General features: G+C 42.0%; 1 protein-coding gene across 1 annotated transcript in view; it reads left to right on the forward strand.

Moving 5' to 3' along the window:
* Positions 1 to 1,405: 1,405 nt before the first annotated feature.
* The window catches only part of NLGN1 (neuroligin 1), an 804,575-nt gene continuing 787,671 nt past the window's right edge, over positions 1,406 to 18,309 (forward strand). The window contains exon 1 of the mRNA XM_036445887.2: positions 1,406 to 2,143. The gene's annotated coding sequence lies outside the window, so the exon portion shown is untranslated. The remainder of the gene's footprint in view (positions 2,144 to 18,309) is intronic.

Raw genomic sequence — 18,309 nt, forward strand, 5'->3', positions numbered from 1 at the left:
ACAGAGTAGAGGGGAGGAGAATGCTACTTCTGAGAGTAGTCAGTGAAGACATTTTTTGGAGGAGAAACATCTAAGCAGAAACTTATGTGAAAGCAAGAGGGAGTCAGTCCTACCTCCATGGGGAAGTAGAGATGAATAGGCAGAGGGAATGGTGAGTGCAAAGATCCTGGAAAAATGTGGTACTGAATTCTTTCTAAGAAGAAGGAATGTTATCTCATATTTAAGATTGTTTGAAAAATCAGATCACCTATATTGGAACCTGGGCTTCTTATGTATCATTAACTGCAATCTAAGTGTTATTTCAAAATTCCTTCTTTTCCTGGAATTATGAAAAAAATAATTTCAGAACGTAAGAAAAGAACATTACTTAGATACACTACTTAAAATAGAGTGTGTTAAGAAAGAAAAAAAAAAGAAGAAAAAGAACACTTATCTAGACCAACTGTCACCGAAATACCCTAACCTAATGATTTCCTACTGGTGGATATTTTTCGTAGTTGTTTTGATGATTACACATTGCCATCCATTAATTTAACGGCCCTGTCCCCCAACTCACTTATTTAAACACTCACACAGAGAAGCTTAGCTTGTAGGAAGTGGATAGGTGAAACAATGTGGTCTAGTGAGTCACACCCGTCATAAAAGCCAGCGCCTCCGATTAGCTGTGATGAATTTTTAACAATCGCCCATCCAGCAGCAGAAGATGTGGGCGCAGCCAGAGGGAAGAGGCCAGAGGCAGTGGCCTTGCCTTTATACTACTCCTACCAAAGGGACTAAAACAGGCGCTACAATTCGGAGCTGCTTCTGCCTCTAGCTGGTGGAAACCGAGAAGGTGGTGGTGGAGGGAGTTTGGTGGAAAGGCTCAGTTGAAGGCTGCTGCCTCCAACTCCACTTAGCCTCCCAAGACGAGGACGCCTGGAAAGAGCACAAAGACGCCGAGAACCGAGAAACCCATCGCGGCGCGGCGGCGGTGCGGGCTCACTCCCGCGCCCCTCGGAGCGGCTCGGTGTGAACGTCACAAGTGACGCCCCGGGGCCTTCACCCCTCCGGCCGCCCCGGGCGCTGCGGGCGCTGTGGGCGGAGGGTGCAGGATCGCTGTGGGAGGGGGAGAGGGAGGAGGGCGAAACTTGTCAAAGCAGAGACCACCACCAGCATCAAGCACCCCGGACCCGCGTCCCTGCAACCTATGCCGCCCACCCCCACTGCGATCGCAGCTCCTGCCCGGGGCGGGGTGGGTTGGATAGTGGGGAGGAGGGTGCTGTGCCCTAAACCCGGCCAGGAGGGGCGGCGGGGGAGGAAACCGTGGCTCTGACGGGGTCTGAAGTGTGGGGTCTAGCTGGATTCAGACTCCTGCACCCGGCAGCGCCGCGGAGGGGGGCGGGGGAGAGGAGGTTGTGCTGTGTGTGTGCGCGCGTGTGTGCGCGTGTGTGCGCGTGTCTACAGGTAGCAGCAGCGGCGGTGGCGGCGGGGACCGGAGCCGGGGACGCGTCTGCAGCCACCTCCCTCCCCGCCTGCTATGTTCCGAGGCGATTGCTCACTTGGCTGACGGATCTGTACCCTCGGGAAGGGCGATCATCTCATCCTCTCCGTATCCACGCGTTTCAGCCTTCTTCCAGTTCCAAGTGTGTGTGTGCGCCTGTGTGTGTTTTGGGGTATTTTATTTTTAATTTTTATTTCCCCCTTCTCCCTCTCCATCTCGGGGATTCTGCACATGGAAGCAGGTGGCTCCTGAAAAGAAATCTTTGGATACATTGGGTTTGCCAAGTTTTTTGTTTTTTTTTTCCCTCTCTCTCTTTCTGCCCGTCCCCTCCGTCTTTCAGAGGCATCTGTGGTGCTTTTTTGCTTTTTTGGATTTCTGTGCAGAAAACGTCTCTATGTTTATATACCGACCGCATCCCATCTAAATACATAGATACGCGTGCCCGGGCACTTGGTTTTTCTCGTCTCTCTCTTCCCGACAAAGCGGAATGCGTTGGCGCCGATGGATAACGCGAGCAGCCTGGACATTCTGTTGAGCCCATTTTCTCCAAAAAGGAGGGAGCGTGAAGGATGGTTTAACGTTCGGCCATCGCTCGGCTGCACACTGAGCATCTCCAAGTATTTATGGTTGCAGATCAGGTGCAAACGGGACTTAGCGATAAAGGTAAGGAGCTTCCCTGCTGTCTGGCGCCTAGCTCCGGCGTTTGTCTTCATTCCGGAATCGCTAGAACTTCCGACTCCCTGCCTCTCCCTCTCCCTCTCCCGCCTCTCCCTCTCCCTCTCCCACCTTCCACCGCCCCTGCCCAACTCGGTCTCCGGCGTTCGCTGAACCCTTTTCCAGTTCCAGTGGGAGGCAGGGGGGTGGGGGTGCTGGAGCTTCATCGTCTGGTGGAGTTTAAATACTTCTCTCTCCCCCCCCTCCCCCACCCCCAAGCCCAGGAGCTGAGTTTCCCAGTCCCCTTTTAGCTGTTTTAGGAAACCCATTTGTCTTTTTAAAAAAAAAATGCTACCTAAATAGCTGTTTTAAACATCTCTTGGTGCCCACCCCTCAGCTCTATCCTCTGACAAAAATAAAAATCATTAAAAAAAGAAAAACTTGAATGAACTGGGTGGTTTCTTTAGCACTGGGGTTCATGGAACTCCCCCAAACGCTTATTTTCCTTTTCCTGTAACACCAAAGCGGTACCCCGGGAGGAGTCCACCGCGGAGGACACTCAGCGTCGGTGTCTGCAGGAAGCCGATCCCCTTCCCTCGGAGGAGGGTCATTTGCCCGAGTTCAGCGCCATGGAGTGAGCCTGGCGCAGGGACCGCTGCTGCCACTTCGTTTCTTGTTAAAACCTCCTCCCTTTACGGTGTGCACGGCGTGGCCAGCTCCCGTGTCCCTCCCCAGTCCAGGGGACGCGTTTTCAGGCTCGACCTTTCGGGGAGAGGGGGGGGGGGGGACTTGCCTTATGTTTCTCTTCTGTCTCTCCACCCTCCTTCCTCCTCCTCCGATCACCACCTCTAGCCCTCGGCAGTTTGCAAATTGTCCGTTTTGCCCACCACCCCTCCTGGTGGGTGCTATCCGCTCGTCCCCGCTCCTGCCCTCTCTTGTCCTCTCTCTCTCTCTTCTCTCTCTCTCTCTCTCTCTCTCTCTCTCTCTCTCTCTCTCTCTCTCGGGCGCTTTCCGAGTAGATGCATCTTCTCTTCTTGGTCTTGGGCTTCCCCTCCCCACCGCGTCCCCACGCCCGCGCCCCTGCACCCCCACCTGCCCCCGACTCTCCGCGCCCCTCCTCCCGCCTCCCCGCGGCGCCCTGACCCTTCAGGCTCGCGCGCATCGGTCTCCGGGCGCTCGGGGAGCATCTGTCCCGGGGCCGATGAGGTCCGGGCGGCCGGCGCCTGGCCGGCAGAGCTGGGGAGCGGAGGGATCGCGGGGAAGGCGTGCGGGAGTCGTGGCCCGGAGGCCGGGAGAGCCCGTCTGAGCCGGGGGAGACCCGAGAGCTGGGAGCAAGGGAGCGAGCGGGTGGGAGGCGCGCGCGGATGAGTGCCTTCGCCTCCAGCGCCTTCCAGCGGCGCCCCAGCCCCTGCAGCCGGTCACCCTAGAGCTGTGTCCGGGGACCGCCGAGACCGCGAGCCCAGCTTCGGCAGAGAGAGGTACCAAAGAAACCTGGAGAGGAGAGAGCGGGAGGGTTTCCCGGGAGATGCGGAGGCTGAGCCGATGGAGGAACAATGCCGCCTCCAGGAGAAAAACCCTCGCCCCCAGCCCGGGCGGAGCGCGGGCGGGCCGCCTCCAGCCGCCTGCTCTCTCCCGCGGCCCACGGGGTGGTTCCTGGGGGTGGCTCTGATTCCCAGTTTGGATGGGATAAGAAAGTTGTTCTTCCCCACATTTGCTGCCTAGTGGTTTTCAGATCTGCACGGGTTCGAGCCCAGATGTCACTCCCTTAAGATCCCCCTCTGTGAGCAGCGACTAGATGACGCCTTATTGGGCAATAAACCCCTTGGGGGAGAGAAGGTAGTCTGAACATTTAAAACGCTTTCCACTGGCTTCTGACTGTGCAGCCAGGTGCTTTGTGAGCAGACAGGAAAAACCGCCTGCAGGGAATTTAAAATTGGGAATAATCTATTCCAGGGGAGGTTGTTAGTGCCTTAGATGAGGGAAGTTGTGTGTCTAAAATTTGATTCATTTGTGATTATTCTAAGTCACGAACAGTTGGCCTTCACAAAGGTATTTATACTATTCTTTTTTTTTTTTTCATTTCCAGGGCCACATAGGACTTAAGGACTGTAAATTTAGAAAGCTAGCTAACCTGGTGTCTAGTCTCTGCATTTTTTACTTAATATACTAATTTTTGTTCTTTCTATACTGACACTTACAGTAGTCTATTTTTCTCTATATAAGTTCTCATACTGTACATAAAATATACTGGGTCATAATATATTTCTCAAAAACCTATTGTGCTTGATTACAAATAGGATCACATATAGAGATATATCACTAGGGAAAGGCAGGGAGGGGTACATGTGTTTGAGTGTAAAAACCTATAGAATGTCTTGGCATTTCAATCAGCCATGACAACTAGCAGAACACTAGCTTTCTGAAATGAGCTCAGCAGCAAGGGCCAAGCACGGATTTTAAATATTAAATATTAAGTACGAAAACATTGTTTACTGTGCCCTTGGCAGAGAATGAATCTAAGTCTATCCGCACTGCTGAGTGATTGAGTGATTCACAGAGAAAGTGGAAGTTAATCATTACGCAGGCCCTCTGATTACATGGTTTGATTAAAAGAAGTAACTGTTTTCTGTAAGCCTGCTATTCTACAGTTAGCCTTTCCAATCCTCTTAACACAAGCAGAAATTGAGGGAGTCAGTCTTGCAACAGCAGACTGACTACACACTCCAGTTCCTGCAGTGAGGGGCAGAGAGAGTCCTCTTTAGCTCCTCCTCCTTTTCTCAGCCTCCCTCCTTCCACCCCCAAGGTACTCTCTGTCAGTCTTACCTTTATTTCCTTGGCAGTGGCAGTGTTTTAGTTTGTGAACATTTTCCTTTAATACTTAGATGTAAAGTATTTTCAAATATAAATGTCTGGGTCGATTTGAAGTTGAAGATGGAATATAAACTCCCAGAAGGCAGGCTGAGAACTTCATGAGCTGCAGGTGGAGTGTTAGAGGCTTGATGACTTTGAATGCCCTGGTGACTTCCCTTTCTCAAGTCTCTTCCCACCTGGAACTTCTCATATGATACTCCCCTTCTATTACTTCCACATTATTATTATTCCCTTAAATTAGTTCTTTAGGGTTGTTTTTTTTTTTTAAACAGGATAATTAACTATAACTAGAGAATACATATATAAATCTTAGCTCTGAGATGAAAAAGAACATTTTTTAAGCAAAGCTTCCTTTCAGAATTCTGTTTAAAATTTTTATACAAAGGGATTATTTTATGAATTACCTAACAAACACTAATTTGTAGTTTTTGTAAGCAAAGCATAATTGGAATTGACAGTGAGATCTGAAACCACAACAATTCAACAATACGCTTTTGTACATGTGAAGATTGTTTATTTTCATCTTATTATATTGTAAATGGGAAGATTCCTATTTGAATTCCTGTGATTCCTAAGTTATATTTCAGTTATTTTGTAAAAGGAGTCCAGTTCAGCAAACTTATTTTTTGTTTTCTTAAAACATGGATCTGGCCTTGCAGATCTCTTATTAATGATGGCCAGGGGTTCCTTATATCTGGGATGCTAAAGTCCAGAATACTGATGGCATTCAACTACTTTCAGTACTTACTCCCCAATTTTACTTTTTAGATTTAAACGCATTGCACTTGGAACTCCTCCATAGTATACTCATTATTTCATTCACAAGACTCTTATTTACTACTTTCCTGAATAGTACATGCTTTGCTTATGCTAACATTTCTTTATGAATTATTTCCCACTGCCCCTTCCAGTCCCCCCTAAAAACACTCAGCAACTGTAGGACTAGAGTACATTTTGTTTTCTTAGAATAGTCTTTCTCCATCACCCCGCTTCCTTCCTGTATGCTTACTCTGAGCTTTCAAAAGACATGATTCATACCAGGAGTAGCCTACTTTTCATACTTCTTGATGGTTGGCACCCTCCCTGGATAGCAAGTTCCCAGAGGCCAAAAACCATACCTGATTTATCATTTCATTCAGAATGCTTAGCCCCATGTCTGAACATAAAGTAGGCCACAAATGAATATTAAATGCATTATTTAAAAATGCATTTGGTTATGAGGCAATAGAACATGACTAACAGTGGATTAAGCACATAAGGGTTTACCTTACATCATAAAAACTCAGGAGACAGTTGCTTAATCATTTAGGAATCAGCTTGTTTTTATCATTTCAGAACTTCTCTTCTCATGGTCATGAAATTGCTGTTGTGCCTTTAGCATCATGTCTGCTTTCTAGGTCCCCCAAGGATAACAAAGACTACTCTGGGACAAGATTGCCCAATCTTGGCACTATTGTCATTTGGGGCCAGATAAGGTTGTTCCATGGGGGAGTATCCTATACGTTGTAGGATGTTTAATAACACCTGTGGTCTCGACTGACTAGATACCAGTAGCATGTCCCATTCATTCCTCTGCTTACGACAACAGGGAATATTCTAGACATTGCCAAATGTCTTTTAAAGGTAAATCATCCTGAGTTGACAAAATCTACTCTTTCTTCAAAGGAAGGCAATTCCCTGTTTCCTTCTCTCTCTCTCTCTCTCTCTCTCTCTCTCTCTCTCTCTCTCTCTCTCTCTCTCTCTCTCTCTCTCTCTCTCTTTCTCTCTCTCTCTTTTTTGCATTGGAGTGATGGTGGGATCTCTTTCTTTGTTATTGTTGTTTGTTTAACAAATGGAAAAGAACTCTATGAAATTGTTTAAAAAAATTAAAAAAGGACAGGAAAGGGACAAACAAGCTTTTTCTTTCTTTGAGCATTTGGTCCTTTTTTTGTGATGTGGACATTCTCCCCATAGACTTCCATTCTCATATTCTTTCCAGAGCTGTGTCAGAGGGCCACCTCCAACTACAAGAGAAATTGGGAAATATAGTTTTAGTGTGGTATACCACTACCTTGGAGAAAATCAGAATCTGAAAAAAGAATGAGAAATGAATTTGTATTTGAAAACTAGAAGTGTTTGCCACTATTATAGGATAAATTATTATGTAAACTTCACTAAATATTTTTAGAAAGAGAAAAAATAAAGAGAGTAGATATACTTTTCACATACTAAATATTTATAAGACAACTAGGATAATACTGATATTTTTCCCCCTGATGATATTTTACTTGGAAAATAACTGTGCAGAATGGCGGCATTTTGCTCTCTATATATGTTAGATGCCACCTCATTTCCTATAGTCCAGTGAATAAAGCAGTAGTTTGCTATTTATGCCTATGAATTAAATAGTGGCCAATCACGAGAAATGTTGTCAAAGGAGATAAAAAAATGCAGATCTGTTGTTTTTATAGTCCTTTCTAAAGCTTGTATTTAGAAAGATAGCACTCCCTAGTGATGGCATTAGGTTAAATAATGGTTTCTTGTACAGATGTGTTATCATGGGCTATAGTAATTTTAAATTGGGTTGCTCAATTATTTATCTAAGTGTGGTAAAAAAAAAAAAGAATTCTACTTTACAAAGATTCGCATGACTGTGATGGTAAATGATCTTGTCTGGTTGAGTACAAAGTTGTTTTTTAATTTCTTACCCTTGTCTTTCATTCTTTATGAATTTGTTGAATGCCAATTGTGCTCATTTATGAGTAGAATATAGAAATACAAGATATGCTATCTATTAGGAAACTTTGGCTGAAACCAGTTTGGCTCAGTGGATAGAGGTCAGCCTCCGGTCAAGGCCATGTACCTTAGGTGTGGGAACATCCCCAATAGAGGGTTGCAGGAGGTAGCTGGTCAGTGTTTTTAACTCTCTATCTCTCTCCCTTCTTCTCTGTAAAAAAAAAAAATCAATAAAATATATTTTAAAAAAAGAAAGAAACTTTGGCTTGCAGGTAACAGAATGCCCAATTACAGTCCTATACAGCAAACACTTCTGTTATCTTGCAGAACAAGGATTCTGGAGGTATGCTGGTCCAGGGTTAGCTACCTCAGCAATTCCAGGATGCAGGGCTCTGAGACAATCTTACTGGAATTCTGTGGGCTCTCCATCTTGGGAAGAAGGTAATATGTTTACCACAGAGTCAAATGTCACCTCTTCAAATAGTCCCACTCGAAGCAAAAAGATAAGAGGCAGGCTTCTCATGGCAATGAGAGGAAAATGTTCCAAAGCTATCAGCAGATTTCCTTTATTCTTGATTAACGCTATGACCCTTTCCACTTCTAATCACAGGCAAAGAAAAAATGCCTCCCATGACTGGTTTTGACCAATGATGGTTCCTCCCCTGGGCTGGAGGGCAGGTCTGCTTTCTCTGGACACAATGATGTCACACAAACAAAATCAGGACTCTTGCTCACTGGAGAAAGGAGGCAATAGCTGTAATTAGGGTATCTACAATATAAGGTGTGCCATAAATATTATGTCCTCATCAAATTTCCTAGAATATGGAATGCCTATATTATAATTACACTAGAGGGTGGGGTCTCTTGGTGTGGCCTGTGGGGATCAGACCAAAACTGGGAGTCCAAAGTCGCCTGATGCTCCTGCTCATCCAGCCCCCACTATACCTGCCCCCTCCTGTTGGTAGGCTCGCTGCTGCTCCACTGTGATATCCGGGATGCAGTGGCCAGCCTTAAGCCCTGTGTCTGAGCAGTGCTCCAGCTGTGGAAGTGCACTGACCACCAGGGGCAGCTTCTGCATTGAGGGTCTGTCCCCTGGTGCAGTGCACATCATAGTGACCGGTCAAATGGTTGAATGGTTGCTTAGGCTTTTATATATAGAGATGTTTGAGCATGCACACGCATTGAATGGTCTTTGAATCCATGGACCTAAACTGTATACATGTCAGGCTGCATGCTTCTGGTATAGACTGGTTGCTTTCATGATGTCCCATAGATAATTTAAAATATAATATTACCTAGAGAATCATAAAATCTATAAATCATCCTTAGAAAGAATCATTATGGACACAATTATGTTACATTACATGTCTAAATCCAAAGTCCTACAATTTTAACTTATAACTACATCATGGAACAACCATAGGTAAACCAGAATATGTCCTCCTTACTAACTTAGTAGATCATCTGTGTTTGCCATGTGCTCTTACAATAATGATTGAGGAATAACATGAAAAATGACTGAACTGTTTTGCCAATTACTGTCATGAAGAAGTACTTAATCTCCTTTATGCCCAAATTAAGATGGTCACCCTGCTTTTGTCCCTTAGATCTTCCAACTGCTTACTTGGTGGATCTAAGGGACAGATCTAGTTTTTAGCTCACATGGCAGTGACTATCTCTCATAGAAAATTATAAGTCTTTATTTTCAGTACTTTGAAAATATAAATTCACAGAAGCACAGTCAATTTTGTATTCAATTGAAAACCCTCTCCTTTTACCCTGCTTCATTATTTGAATCCATTTTTAACTTAAACTTTGCTTCAAGATTTGATTATATTTAGGATTTTTATCATAAGCAGCTTCAAATTATTTTTGGAAGGAGAAAGAATTCACACATTCATATATATATGCATGTGCAAACAAATGAAGGCTGTCATATATCACTCAGTAAATGTCATTTTCCTGAATGAATATATGTTCAGAAATTAGACAATATTGTGTGCAATAAACTGCTGAATTATGTTCTCATCAGCATGTACAATGGTATTTCAGGGGGAAAAGGTACCAATGGTCCTTGAATCATTTTGATGGAGATCCATATTGTAATTTGCAGGCAGATGGAATCTAAGGGAAAGAAGGTGTAGAAAAAGTTTAAATAAGATCGTATAATAATAAGAATTCAATTTACATATTTTGCACTATGATCAGAGAGCAATATTTTTAAAAATATATTTTATTGATTTTGTACAGAGAGGAAGAGAGAAGGATAGAGAGTTAGAAACATCGATGAGAGAGAGTCGTCGATCAGCTGCCTCTTGCACACCCCCTACTGGGGATATGCTCACAACCAAGGTACATGCCCTTGACCAGAATCGAACCCGGGACCTTTCAGTCCCCAAGCAGCCGCTCTATCCATTGAGCCAAACCGGTTTCAGCCAATTGTTTTTTTTTTTAACCTTTTTCCTCTCTAGCATTTCAGTAACTTCATTTTTATGCTTTAATTATTATTTTTAATTTATTGATTTTAGAGAATAAGTAAAGGAGAGAGAGAGAGAGAGAGAGAGAGAGAGAGAGAGAGAGAGAGAGAGAGAGAGAGAAAGAGAGAGAGAAAGGGAAACATCAATTTGTTGTTTCACTTATTTATTCATTCATTGGTTGATTCTTATATGTGCCCTGACCTGGGATCAAATTGACAACCTTGACTTATCTGGATGATGCTATAACAAGTCAAGCTACCTGGTACCTGGCCTGGACTGTAACCTCATTTCTACTCAACAACTTTCTACCCAGTATAAAGGGGCAAATAAGCTTTAACAACGAAGCATATTGTGACCCAGGACTAGAAAGAATGAATTTGATATCTTATTTTCTCAATGCAAAATTTTTGTCTCAAAACAAATGCTTACTATCAGCATTTTATTTTTTTTTAAATTTTATCTTATTGTTGAAAGTATTGGTGATGTCCCCTTTTCCCCCTCCCATTGATGCCCTCCTCTCCACTCCTTCCCCTCTCCTCCTCCCCCTTCCCCCTCAGCCCAGACCTTCACCACAGTGATGTCTGTATCCATGGGTTATACATATATGAATGTACATTTTTTGGTTAATCTTTTCCTGACCCACCCCATCTCCATCCTTCCCTCTGAGATTCATCATTTTGTTGAATACTTCCATGGCTCTGGATCTATTTTGCTTATCAGTTTCATTTGTTTATTTGATTCCGCATATGAGTGAGATCATGTGATACTTGTCTTTCTCTGACTTATTTCACTTAGCACGATACTCTCCAGGTCAAAGGGTAAGAGACTCTTCTTTTTTACTGCTGTATAGTATTCCACAGTGTAATAGTACCACTCATCTACTGATGGGCACTTGGGCTGTTTCCAGATTTTAGCTATTGTAAATAGTGCTGCTATGAGCAAATGGGTGCATATTTTCTTTCTTTCTGATTGGTGCTTCTTAGAATATACTTCTAAAAGTGAGATCACTGTATCAAATGGCAGCACCATATTTAATATTTTAAGAAAACTCTACACTGTTTTCCAGAGAATGCCTTTTCAGAGTATCTCATCTTCCCATCTACTATCCTGTTCCCCTTTTTCAGGCTCCACGCCTGAAGCTGTATGCATCTCAGAAACCACTTTGACCTGAACTCCTTACCTCCAGTGTGTGTGTGTGTGTGTGTGTGCGCGCGCACGACTGATTTCTGAATCAAACTTAAAATCTTAAAATTATAATTAGTAACTCTATCTGTGTGTACGGTCAGAAACAGATGCCTCCCCTTTTTGTTTTAATGGGTGTATTTGAAAGTGGAAATGGGGAAGGTGGGTTTGAAATAGATTCACAGTTTAGGGGGCAGTCTTGTATGAAGTGAAGAACACCAGGGGAGAAGGTTTACTAAGCACTTTTCAGAATTTCTTTCTTCTGGCCCTATCCAGTAGCTTGTATTCAGCAATGCACTGTGAAATGATTAAGGTTCGCAGCATTCACACTAGGAGTTGCAAGTTCCCAAAGCCCCTCTCAGGGAATAGAATATTTAATTATATATTCAATATATCATATTTACCCCCAAACTAAGGGACCACTGGATTACAGGATGCATCATTATTTTATAAATACTTTAGAAAGAAGACACACCCCAACTAAATCATTTAGAATTTGCATTTTTTCATATAATAAAAAACTGCTTAGACTTAAGCAGATGTAGATTTTATAAAATATCAATATTTTATAGGTATAAAAAATATAATAGCAACAAGTACATTACTTTAAGAATTCTAAAAACTGTGCTCACCTCACCACATAAATATTGTATTTGCTCTATAAGCAATGCAGAAAGTTCAACAGAACTGTTAGGATTAAGGCCCCTTCTCCTGGATGAGAAAGAGCACTGAAGAAATCAAAGGCCAACAAAGGATGCAAAAGTGAGAAGAGGCAAGGAGAGAATGCATTTTTCCATCTCACACAAGGAATTAAGTATCATTATATATCAGCGTTCTGCTTAAAAAGAGGATCTTCAGCAAGAGACAATTGGCAGATAGAAATGAAGGTTTTGTTGTGTTTTGTTTTAACATTACCCAACCACATACTACTGATTTAAAAAAAAATATGAATAAAAGGAAGAGGGGTCTGGGGTTGGATCAGTCAGAGGCTAGTATTTGTGGATATAGCTTGACAGTTCTTACTGTGCCGTTCCACAGACAACAGTGTTTCTTCCCTGTATTGTATTTGAAAATTGCCACTGCTCTTAAGTGGCCAGAAAGCTGGGTACTTACTTTCTGATGAATAACAAGCTCTCCAGAGGTATGCCACTCGCCTTTCCCTTATTGTAGCTGCAGTCGCCACAAAGAAAACACTGTGTTTCCTCTCACCTACCTATTTTCCCAAAAAGCAAGGTGATTTATAGAGCATGAAAAATACCTTTCCTAGTTCGACTATATATTCTTGAAGCTCTCTTTTAATACAACTAAAGTGTAGAAATGCACATATAATATTGCTGCAAGTAAGTAGAGTTTCACTGAATGATTGATTAAATTATTTTAATCCTATACTTAGGTCACTTTCTCCATAAATAGAAAACTATTCAAGATATTAGAATTTAAAATAGAAAAGATAATTTAATGGCTTAGAGTCTTAGACCATTAATTAGGTTGTTGAGGTTATATTCACATTGCAATCACATTTTTTTTTTATGAATGACTAAACATGGAAATCACAATTTTTGATTCCAGATGATCTGTAAAACATGTTGCAAAAAGAAATAATTCACTTAAATTTCCCCCCAAAAAATATCCAATGGCGTTTCAAGCTGGGAAGTTGAAAGGGTCATAAATGGCTTTTTAGGCAACAATAGGTCAACCTTCTCAGTTTGCAGGGGACAGAACTGAGGCTGAGATAAAACATCACTTGCTTGGTATACAATGATAAGACTTGGACCAGACTATCCTGATCTTCCTGTAACGCCTTCATGTAATGCCTTAATTTTACATTCAGGGCAGTAATACATATATCAGCACCCTATGTGATGTATATCTGTGACTATAGAATTATTAGTTTAGAAGTGCAGGCAAGAATTGCCAGGATTCATAGAGAATGAAGTTTTATTTTTGGCAGATTTAGTGAAAAAAGTGTCTCTTTTAAAAAAAAAATTAAATTCTTTATTGTTGAAAGTATTACATATGCCTACCCCCTCCATTGGCCTCTCCCTGGCCACCCCCCCCCCCAGCACAGGCCCTCACACTCCTACTGTCCACTAGTTATATTTATATGCATGCATATAAGTCTTTTGATTGATCTCTTACTGCCCCCCACCACCCTCCCTTGAAGAAGACTGGGTTATGTCTAAATGGAGAAGTGAAAGCAAAGCATTGCTTGAACTAAATAAAATTTAAGACTAGGACATGTAGCAGAGGCAATTGGTCATTCTAGACTTTTTTGAAAGTAAAAATAAATAAAAAAAACCCCTCACATTGAGAAATACTACTATAGAAAAAAATGGTGTTTATTAAAACATAGATATCTTTCTGGGCTGAATAGTTTGGCTTACGACCTCTGCAGATCATAAATATTAATTGTATATTCACTCTGAGATAAACAAGTCCTTGGAAAAACTGGTTTATATCACTCATATCAGAAAAAACTCATTTCTAACAGAAAACAAATTAATTTATTCCGAATGAAAAATAGAACTTTCTGAGCATATGTCTATTAATGTCACTGGCTGGTACCAAATCAATTTGAGATTGCTCGGTTGTTTGTCATCCAATGAGGAGATTCTCCTTATCATAGCCTGGGCAAATACTGCTTTCTAACATGGGTGCCTTCTCCCCAGGAAGTACCAGAAACACTGCCGCTCCAAACATATCTTCTTGCCCATCCTCCCTTTCACAGGACATTTGTGATCACAATGTCTCGTTTGCTTAAGGGAGACAGGCCCTGGTTGGTGCTAATCTGTCTTTTAACATCCAGCGACCATCCTCATCACTTAAGAAACAACAACCGTGTAACATTTTTCTAAGGCCTAAGAGGTGCAGTTTCAAGTGAGATATATCCCTCTGTTTCTACTAAATTGCACATGAAATCAATATGTCCCTCCTGACTCTCCATGAATCCACTCTCTGTAAAAAACAGCAGCTCATTTGGGGAGTCAGTGGCTAGAATAACCAGCAACCTGGGAATAAGGAAGGAATCTGAGCATGTTTTCTATGGAACTCCATAAACATGGTCATAATTTCTCACGAATCGGATCATGATGGCTCAGCCAGTCAGAAATACACTGGGAATAGTCCTGGTATTCAGTTTATTGTAGAATGCCGTTACCTCACCAAAGAAGCATGAGACTTCACAGAACCAGCTCTCTGTTTGGGACCTTCTATCTACCACGCGACCCTGAAAGTAAAGGAGAGTGAGGTGATGATGGTGCTTTAGGACAGAAAGAAGGCACAGTCCCTGGAGTGGAATAATCTATCGGGAAGATACAGAGAGCATAAAGAGTATCTTTAAGTTTGCAATATCCCTTAAATTTCTTACTATACTTAAACTTGCACAGCCATAATGTGTGTGTGTGTGTGTGTGTGTGTGTGTGTGTGTGTGTGTGTCTACTCTATCCATCTATCTGTGTGATTTAATTGAAAGTTGTGGGTAAAAGGCACATATGAGAAAACATGGGAAGAAACAACTACTTTTCTTTGGAAGGTTATTCATATTTTATAGACTGTTTAGATGAGAAACGGGAAAGACGCTAGGAAATGTGTTCTTGGTTACCAGGAAAATCAGTCCAGCATAAGTTTTTCTTACTCTCATGAATATGATTTATTTCCCTTCATAACCATGCCTCCTGATCCCTGCAGTCTCTTCCATGGCTCCCTTTCTGTATTAAAAATGTCTGTGGGATTATTGCAAAAGCCTCCTAACTTTGAGTGTCAGGAGCCAACACTCCAGTTACCCATACATTTGTATGAATTTTGCCTCATTCCATGTGATACTCGGCTAAAATGAATGAAAGGCCAGTAAGATCAGTTTAAACCAGGTCTATTACCAGTGAAAGGAAGCTTTGTTTCCCTCCAGAAGGATGCTTTAGGGCGGGCCCTACAGGCAGGCCAAGAGCCAACCCCTGGGCGATTAGAGGATTGAGAAACTGGAATGTGGGAAAGGGGCTAACAAAAATTGACAAGACCCAGCAAACAAACTTCTTCTGCCTCATTCTTTAGCCCAAACTTTGATCCTGTTGCTATGTTAGTATTAAAATGTGTGATTCTGTGTAGTCCTCATCCTTTCTTTGATTTAGCTTATGTATATGTCTAATAGGGTTGATAATGTCAACCTCATAGGGCTGTTGTGGGATTAAATTAATGTATTGTAGCACATTGGCCTGGCACACAAAGAATGCCCAAAAGTGTTCTTATTGCTATGCTAACCCTTCACATGGATACACAAACACACTCTGCTCACTCAATCTCAGCCATTTATCACACCCCCTTTAGGTACTAGGTCAAAGATGGCGCTAGATACAGTGGAGAAGAAAGGGATAAATGCAACCATGTCTGAGATTCTGGGAATTCTTTGGAGCCTTTGAAATGAGAGTATTCTGCATCCCAGTTCTGGGTAATGCAAGAAAGATAGGGGTAGCTGAAACCAGTTTGGCTCCATGGATACAGCGTCTGGCCTGTGGACTGAAAGGTCCCGGGTTCGATTCCGGTCAAGGGCATGTACCTTGGTTGCAGGCACATCCCCAGTAGGGGGTGTACAAGAGGCAGCTGATCGATGATTCTCTCTCATCGATGTCTCTAACTCTTTATCCCTCTCTCTTCCTCTCTGTAAAAAATCAATAAAAAATATATTAAAAAAAAAGAAAGATAGGGGTAGTTTACTCACACATGAAGGAAGTATAAAGCATTTAGAAATGGTGAAATTGACAGCTTTAAGAAATTGAAGGGCTCTGTCAGCATTAGGATGTGAAAACATCTGAGTCATGGGCTTGCTGGGGAGGGAGTGTTTAATAGATGCCTTTGTAAAATCTCCAAACTACGCTGTATCGTTTTCTATACATGCTTAAATCTCTTAATTACAAAAACAGCTTTAATTATACCTAAAGTATGTGCCTCTTCAATCATGTTTTAATCACACTTGAAAAAAATTAAATTTATTCCAAAGTTATTTTCTGCATTTCAATTCTGGCATATTTCGAACCAAAAAAAAAAAAAATTGCATTAAGTTAATGTTTATGCTTGCACATAATCCCACACTTTCAAGGCAACACTTAAAATATTCAGAAGAGCTTCACAAGAGGGAGTAGTTTAATTCTGTTGTTGACTCAGAGCCATTGTTCTTCACAGTTACAGCTCCACTGGCATCGGCTACATATGGTCACTTGTTTTCTCAGTGTACAGAGTGATAATGCATTAACATTCTGGCTGCTGGTGGAGGCGATGCTGTGCTTTAGAGAAATGTACCAGGGAGGACATGCTGCCTCTTGGGCGGGAAGGAGGACAACATCAACACGGGAGGACCTGGAGACTGCCTTAGACTAATCACTGGAGTGACCTTCCCAGAAGCCTACGTTTCAAACTTTGGCTGTTGGTGGGTGGAACCGATATTGAAAAGAGTGGTCATCAGCGTCAATTATGAATCACTGCCATGCAGATTTTGTCAAAGTGGAGTCCTGGGTTGCTGACTGATGGCCATGTGGAGGTCCATTAGAAGTACTTAAATAGTTTTGGGGGGCATCAGTCTTTTCAGCAACAAGAATGTGAGACTCTGACCAAGGTTCGGCGAGCATGACCTTTCTGTTACCTTCTGCAGTTCCTTCCCACTGGTGTATATGAAACAAAGGGAAAAAAGCCAAGGAAGAACTCACGTCTGTTCTCATATCACAACAGATGTTACCCTCATGTATTTTTATTCCAAGTGGAATTCTATCCCAGGAGACACTTCTAGTAATACAGGCCCTGAGGGCTTCTACTTACCTTTCCAAGACAATCTGGTTCACATCTATGTTTGTGAATAAAAAAAACTAATACTAGTGGCAGCACCAGAGGGAGCCACTTACACAGTTTTGTCTCCAGCATCAGCAGAGTCGACAATAAGGTCTGAAATGCAGAACTATTAAGATTTTATTGTATGTTCTTAAAAAAAAAAAAAGGTGGAAAAGTTGATACGGAAAATCTGCTAGCAGCAGTTCCATATTATGGAACTAATAACAACCATTTCATCTCTCCTACTTGAAATATTTGTGAATGGCAGTTGCCTGCCTGAAATCCAAAAAGTAAATCATATTTCAAAATGTAAAATTCTATTTGGAGCAAGGGGTATTCCCTCTGATCCTGCTATTGTCCCTTTTTAGAATACTATTGGCAAGTTTTGATGTTTGAAACTTGTGCCAGTGTACTGTTTTTTGTAATGTAAGTGATGCTACAAGAAATAATAAAACTATTTAGATGATCATGCTGGTGCTCTCTCTCCTCTCTCTCTCTCTCTCTCTCTCTCTCTCTCTCTCTCTCTCTCTCTCTCTCTCTCTCTCTCTTTGTCTCTCTATTATACACACACATATGCATACACGTCTTTTCTTTGCACTCGTGATTTTGTTGTAAAACAGTAGAACTAAGGTTGCTATAAGGACATCAGGTAAGCTAGTCTTTGAGTTCCATGGTGGGAAGAGATAATCAGTACACCACAGGAGAAATAGAAGTCGCATATCTTTATTAGCACAGTGACCTTTTCAATGAAGAAACAGCCAAAGGCCTATGGTTTTTAGGATACTCTCAGTACCACACTGACAAAAATATTTCAAGAAAATGTATTGATTCTATCTGACTGGTGTTGGAGGGGAAGTTTCACTGGCCTAGATTTAGTGAACATGAGTAGGTTTTCTGTTGTTTTATCTTCACACATTCTTACATAAATCATAAGGACATTGGAAAGGCAGAATAGCTATAGATCCTCTTGAAAAAAAAAGAGAGAAAGAAAAAAAAAGGACCTCATTCTTCCTTTTTAGAAATCCTCATGTGAGAATATGTTTTTATTGATTTTTTTTTTTTTTTTTTTTTTTTTTTTTTTAGAGAGAGAGATTGAGACACCAGTGTGAGAGAGAAGCA

This window comes from Pipistrellus kuhlii, unplaced genomic scaffold (genome assembly GCF_014108245.1).
Source record: "Pipistrellus kuhlii isolate mPipKuh1 unplaced genomic scaffold, mPipKuh1.p scaffold_m20_p_2, whole genome shotgun sequence".
In the NCBI taxonomy this organism is placed as follows: Eukaryota; Metazoa; Chordata; class Mammalia; order Chiroptera; family Vespertilionidae; genus Pipistrellus; species Pipistrellus kuhlii.